Here is a 5,841-nt window from a genome sequence, read left to right as displayed (position 1 = left end):
CACTTAGTGCTTGAGAGTACTCAGTACTAGAGTTGGTAGATACTTTCTCTGCCCACCAGGAGCTTATTCATTCATTCAGTAGTATTTATTGAGCGCTTACTATGTGCAGAGCACTGTACTAAGCGTTTGGAATGTGCAAATCGGTAACAGATAGAGACAGTCCCTGCCATTTGACGGGCTTACAGTCTAATCGGGGGAGACAGACAGGCAAGAACAATGGCAATAAATAGAATCAAGGGGAAAAACATCTCATTAAAACAATAGCAAATAAATAGAATCAAGGTGACGTACATCTCATTAACAAAATAAATAGGGTAATGAAGATATATACAGTTGAGCGGACGAGTACAGTGCTGAGGGGATGGGATGGGAGAGGGGGAGGAGCAGAGGGAAAGGGGGGAGTGTCTAGGGAAATAGACATTAAAATAAATTATGAACATGTACATAAGTGCTGCTGGGCTCACCATTGGCTTTAAAGCACTTAATCACCTTGCCCCTTCCTCACTGCCAACTTCTAACCCACATCCTACATCTGACCTGGAATGCTCTCCCTCCTCATATGACACAGTTCATTGCTTTTCCCCTCTTCAGAGCATTATTGAAGGCCCAGCTCTCTCTTTCAAAAAGCCTTCCCTGACCAAGCCCTCCTCTCCTCTTCCCACTCCCTTCTGTTCCACTCTTACTTGCTCCTTCATTCATCCTCCCTCCCATCCCCACAGCACATATGTACATATCTGTTATTTATTTATTTATATTAATGTCTGTATGCCCCTCTAGACTGTGAGCTTGTTATGGGCAAGACTGTGTCTGTTATTATATTGTACTCCCCCAAGCGCTTAGTATAGTGCTTTTGCACACAGTAAGTGCTCAATAAATATATTTGAATGAATGAATAAATGAATATCAAGGGCTTAAAGGGTCCAGGTCCACGTGCAGAGGCGATGCAGAAGGGAGCTGGAGTATGGGAAATGAGGGTCTAGTTGAGGAAGGCCTCTTGGAGGAGATGTGATTTTAATAAAGCTCTGAAGGTGGGGGCAATGATGGTCTGTCATATATGAAGGGAGAGGGAATTCCAGGTCAGAAGGAGGAGATGGGCAAGGGGTAGATGGTGAGATAGATGAGATCTAGATACAGTGAAAAGGTTGGCATTGGAGGAGCAAAGCTTGTGGGCTGGGTTGGAATAGGAATTCAGTAAGGTAGGAGAGGGAGAGCTGATTAAGGTCTTTAAAGCCAATGGTAAGAAGTTTCTGTTTGATGCAGAGATGGATGGGCAACCACTGGAGGCTTTTAGGGAGTCAGAAGGGATGAACTAAATGTTTTTTTGTCAAAAAATGGTCCAGGCACCAGAGTGAGGTAAGGACTGAAGTGGGGAGACACAGGAGGCAAAGAGGTCAGCAAGGAAGCTGATGCAGTAGTCAGGGTGGGATAAGATAAAATGCTTGGGTTAGCATAGTAGCACAATAACAATGAATCATGAATAAATAACAAAGTTGAAATCCAAAACAACGATGAAAAACTACGTAAGTGAAGCTCTTTGTGGGCAGGGAACATGTCTACCAACTCTGTTGTATTGTACTCTCCCAAGTGCTTAGTGCAGTGCTCTGCACAAAATAAGTGCCCAATAAATACCATTGATCTACTGATTACTTGGAAGAGGAAGACCTCAGCCTTCTGACTACCATTACCCTTGCCTTTTCATCCCTCTAACCTATACCAATTGATCTCCTGAGGAGAGCCCAGCTCCAGAGCTCAGTGATAGGAGAATGTGGCACCCAGAATGGCATGGCATAGTGGATAGAGCACAGGCCTGGGAATGAGGAGGTCATGTGTTCTAATCCCGGCTCCACCACCTGTCTGCTGTGTGACCTTGGGCAAGTTGCTTCACTTCTCGGGGCCTCAGTAACCTCATCTGTAAAATAGAGATTGAGACTGTGAGCCCCACATGGGGCAGGGACTGTGTCCAACACGACTTGCTTATGTCCACCCCAGTGCTTAGGATGGTGCCTGATACATAGTACGTGCTTAACAAATACCCTAATCCTCTTATTATTGATGCTGAAGGAGATGCTAAAGTCTCCCTGCCACCCTCCCCTCACTGCTTTCAGACTAGCTTTATCTAGAGGGCTCAGGGGAGAGAGAAGGAGCTTGCTTCAGTGCTGGGGGTATCTGATGAATCTTTAGTGGGTGGTCAGGGGACTCGGCCCCAGAGATACACCCCATTCCTGCACTCCTCCCTCGCCAAGCAGAACAGGAAAAAGAGGGCCAGCATTCTAAGCTTGGTTGTGTCCAGTTGAAGGATCACTTATGTAGGGGGAAAGTGAGCAGACAGAGGACATGCTGCTGCCTCTCCTTGGCTCTCCAGGGAACCAGCATGGCCTGGTGGATAGAGCATGGCTCTGGGAAGCAGAAGGACCTGGGTTCTAATCCTGGTCCTGCCACATGTCTGCTGTGTGACCTTGGGTGAGTCACTTCACTCCTCTGTGCCTCAGTTACCTCATCTGGAAAATGGGGATAAGAGCATGAGCCCATGAGGGATAGGGGCTGTGTCCAGCCTGATTAACTTGTATCTACCCCAGTGCATAGTATGGTGCCTGGCACATAATTAGAGCTTAACGATACCATAATCATTATTATTAGCTCTCATCAGTGCTGTCATTCCTTCCCAACGTTTGGTAGGATGGCGGCTTGTCTTATGCTGTCTAGTCGTTCCCGACCCATAGGGGCTCTGCTAACACATCTCTCCCAGAATGCTCCACCTCCACCTGCAATGGTTTTGGTAGTGTATCCATAGAGTTTTCTTGGCCAAAATATGGAAGTGGTTGACCATTGCCTTCTTCTGCGCAGTAAACCTGGGTCTCCGCCTTAACTCTCTCCCATGCAGCTGCTGCCCGGCACAGTTGAGTTTTGACTTGTAGCAAATTGCCTTCCATTCACTAGCCACTCCCCAAGCTAGGAATGGAATGGATATGCCTTTACTTGACTCTCCTTCCCATAGCCAAGACTAGTAGAGTACTGGAAACTCTCCAGGTGCCATCCTGAGAGGGGTAGGATGGTGGCATTCTGGGTTAAATACACTACCTCTTCACAGCAGGCTAGGCATATTTTGAAAATGCGGGAAAAGGGGTGGATTTTTGCTCGGCTAGACTGTAAGGAGTCAGCGTTTGCTTCTCTCCCTCGTACTACAGTACTGTCTCTTTCTCCCCACCACTTCTCCCTCAGTCTTTAACAGCCAAGCCTCTCACACCAACCCTCTCTTGTCCAATCAGTGACATTTTGTTGTTGTGGCCTTATGCTATCTAGTCATGTCCAACCCGTAGACGCCATAGATGTATCTCTCCCAGTATGCCCCACTTCCACCTGCAACCGTTCTGGTAGTGTATCCATAGAGTTTTCTTCGTAAAAATATGGAAGTATTTTACGATTGTTTCCTTCCGTACAGTAAACGAGTCTCTCCCCTCGACTCTCTCCCGTGCCGCTGCTGTCCAGCACAGGTGAGGTCTGACTTGTAGCAGACTGCCTTCCATTCACTAGCCACTGTCCAAGCTAGGAATGGAATGGGTAGGCCTCTGCTTGACTCTCTCTCCTATAGCCATGACTGGTAGAGGACTGGAAATTCTCCAGGTGTGACCCTGAGGGGGGCAATGGCATTTACTGAGAGCTGACTTTGGGCACAACACTGTTCTAGGCACTTGGGAAAGTACAATACAACAGAATTAGCAGTCACGTTCCCTGTCCATAACGAGCTTAAAATCTAGCAGGGGAGACAGACGTTAATATGAATAATCCAGTTTTGGACTTGCTGTGACCGACTGGAAATGGGTACCGGTGCCCCTGTTGCCATCAAAGCCTGACGTGCCAGCCATCATGCTTAGCTTGCCACCCACCATGAACATAATGCGGTTGCCAATTCCCACCCTACCGCTCATTTTCAAAGCACTGTGCATCATTTCAGTCATGGGGCTCTCATTAAAGCCTGGGAATTATGGAGTTTAAACCTTGTGCAATGCTTTGAAATTTATCCCTATTTTTGTCAGTTCTACTTCCCTGGGATAGTTATCAGAAACAGACTTCGTAGATTCTTTTCTTTTTTTTCACCAGGATGAAAAATGCTCCATGTTAAATGCTAACAAATCAACTGTTTAATAGGTCTGATCTTTGCCTCTTTCAGTTTATTGTTACTTTGATTTTCTGTAGAATGATGGTCCCATTCTACAGACATTGTCTGAAAGACGAGTTTCAGAAACCACAAGGTGTATTTTACGCACAAAATACAAAGCAAAGTTTAAAGGGTAAAAACAGTGCTTGTTTCACATGTGCAAAACAGAAACAATGTGGGCAAAAGATTTAATAAATTCAATTATTCTTCCTTCCCCAAAAGATCTATCCTCCTCCGAGTGCTTCAGATGCTTTTGCAACATCTTGTTTATGATTCACTCTGCCAATATCCTAGCATAAGTTAATAAAAATAATATGACATGAACCAGCAGGTTGTTAAATATGGAAAATGAAAACTTGAGTTTCTCTGAAAATTGATGCCCATTCGCTATTCATGACTGTCAGCAACTGAGCGAGTACTGAAGGAGAATGAAATAACTCCACATGATAGCCCTGATTTGGGTTTAGTTTTATTAAATGTGCTGGATAACTCGAAGGTGGTGCTCTGTGATTTTATCACAGCTTTGTAGACTTGTGTCCATTCCAGCAATGAAATGCATATTCTGGAGTAAAGCACTGCTGTGCTTTCATAAAAGTTAAAAATTCTTATATCTGAAACTTTCTAGCACTTTAGGGAGGGTTTGAGACATTTATTTTACCACTACATGTAGTGGGAATTTACTGGAAACTGCAAATACAGCTATAATTTTAATAGGAAGAAGTACCTACAGAGCCCTGACACCCCTGAAAAAATACTGAGTATGCCAAAGTGGCCCTAATAAAAGTGCATAGAAGGTTTCGTTTCCAAAAGCCATACAGTTTTGGGGGAATGATTTTCCCGGGACCACAACCAGGTCCTTGTGTTTCTAGGGAAACCTGGACCTACTTCCAGGCAAAGTTAGTCATTTGCTGCCTAGAAGAGGAGTCATCCAGCTGCCTTCCCTGAAGATGCTATGAAACTGCAGATTTTGCACCTTGCATTCTGTCTGGGGCATGTAAGCCCATTACGGCCAGGGAATGTGTCACTTAATTCTGTTGTGTTGTACTCTCCCAAACCCTTAGTACGGTAGTCTGCATATAGTAAATGAGCAGCTTGGTTCAGTGGAAAGAGCCCGGGCCTGGGAGTCAGAGGACATGGTGCGTTCTAATCCTGGCTCTGCTGCGTGTCTGCGGTGTGACTTTGGGAAAGTCACTTCCCTTCTCTGGGCCTCAGTTCCCTCATCTGTAAAATGGAGATTGAGACTGTGAGCCCCACGTGGGACAGGGACTGTGTCCAACCTGATTTGCTTGTATCTACTCCAGCCCTTAGTACAGTGTCCGGCACATAGTAAGCGCTTAACAAATACCATAAATACTAAGCGTTTGGGAGAGTACAGTATAACAATATAACAGACCCGTTCCCTGTCCATAATTAGCTTGCAGTCTAGAGAGGGAGACAGATATTAATATAAATAAATGAATTACAGATATGAATTTTAGGGACCGTGGGGCTGAGGTGGGGGAATAAATAAAGGGAGCAAATCAGGGTGACAAACCCTGCAGATCAGGACTCTCTTGGAGAGAAACAGAGGTGAATAAATAGCCAAGACTGGACAGCATCCGCCCAGGAGTTGTGAGGGAACTGGGAGAGGAAGTTGCAAAAGTGTTGGCAAGTGAGTGCAATCTATCGGTACAAACAGCCACTGT

At 45.4% G+C, this 5,841-nt stretch overlaps 2 non-coding genes across 2 annotated transcripts; both read right to left on the bottom strand.

Annotated features, from left to right (window-relative positions):
* Nucleotides 1-2,907: 2,907 nt before the first annotated feature.
* On the bottom strand, nucleotides 2,908-3,045 carry LOC114814002. The gene has a single exon (XR_003761745.1). It is a non-coding gene; the product is annotated as a small nucleolar RNA SNORA7 (small nucleolar RNA).
* Nucleotides 3,046-3,501: 456 nt separating this feature from the next.
* LOC114813985 lies at nucleotides 3,502-3,639 on the bottom strand. Its single transcript, XR_003761729.1, has one exon. It is a non-coding gene; the product is annotated as a small nucleolar RNA SNORA7 (small nucleolar RNA).
* Nucleotides 3,640-5,841: the final 2,202 nt, after the last annotated feature.

The sequence above is a fragment of the Ornithorhynchus anatinus genome, chromosome 8 (genome assembly GCF_004115215.2).
Source record: "Ornithorhynchus anatinus isolate Pmale09 chromosome 8, mOrnAna1.pri.v4, whole genome shotgun sequence".
NCBI classification, from domain to species: Eukaryota; Metazoa; Chordata; class Mammalia; order Monotremata; family Ornithorhynchidae; genus Ornithorhynchus; species Ornithorhynchus anatinus.
This window is presented reverse-complemented; position numbering and strand designations above follow the sequence as displayed.